Raw genomic sequence first — 1,208 nt, forward strand, 5'->3', positions numbered from 1 at the left:
ATCTATATAGCATCACTACAAGACAGTACATCTTCATTGTTCTGCAGAAAGTTTTTCAAAAGCATGGGCTACTACCTAGTAATTGTTATATAACATTTAATAACAACAGGAAAAGCATATAAATAACAGAAATTTTTCCTAAAATGAAATTCTCCTGCAGGAGAAAATCCATCATAGATTTTAATCCAAAGTGGACCCATCTCAGGAAGATTACCTGCTAGATTTTAGCCTCTCATAGATGGCTCCTAATATAATAATATCCTATATACTTCTGTGTTTAAAAATATTAACGTATGAAATATCATCAGAAATAGTCCCTTCCTTGCAATACCCCTTAGATGTCATAAAACATGTCATTTATGTAAGGCTGCCAGGACTGTAATTTGTCTTCTCATATAGGAAGTGGTAGGCACGTTTTCTCTCCTTGGTTAACCTTGGTGCAAAATATGTAATACTGAGAACATTCTTTCTGTACAGTGTTTACTAGCTCATGTCCTTCCATGCTGGAAAGAATAACATTAATAAAAAGGCAAAAATCTACACCACTAGTCCTTTCTATGACATTTCTTGGAATTTTCTTAAGCCCTACTCCAAAAGAATAGAGTTGATAATATATTCACAGCAGCTGGACTCAGACACTTAGCTAGCAACAGAAATCATTGTAATTTTTTGAGAGTGTGTCAACAACAGTGATAGATAAACTAGGACAAATAGGAAAAATCCAGAGATTCCCAGAGCACTCTGTGGTCCATTATTATCATTAGAACTTGGGTTGTGTGACGTTAATTTTCCTGATGGCTTCATTTTGGTGGTCATTCTCTTTCCATCATCCCTAGGTACTTCCTTCTTTCTCTCTTTCTCACCTTTCTATTTTACAGCTTGATTTCCTTCAGAGCTAGAATCCTAAACTGACAGATGTGTTAAAGCTGTGCTTCTCATCTCTGTGACTTCTGCCTGTTCCTGCTTGGCTTGATTCTTCAGAGAGTCATGCACCACTGCCAGCTTTGAATCTAATGAGTCTTTCTGCAGAGCTATCCCAGAATGCAACAACTTCCCCTTCCTTGGTCACATGCTCCTCCATAAATCTGTTTGACAGGTGTGCTTCATTCACTGATATATCCTCAACACATTGGGAGGGCAGGATTATGACTATTTGCCACATGAATAGTGAAGAGAAGGCAATTTAAGGTAGGTGTGATTTCACAAAT

Source organism: Mus caroli, unplaced genomic scaffold (assembly GCF_978045245.1).
Source record: "Mus caroli unplaced genomic scaffold, Mus_caroli_1 scaffold_10, whole genome shotgun sequence".
Taxonomy (NCBI): Eukaryota; Metazoa; Chordata; class Mammalia; order Rodentia; family Muridae; genus Mus; species Mus caroli.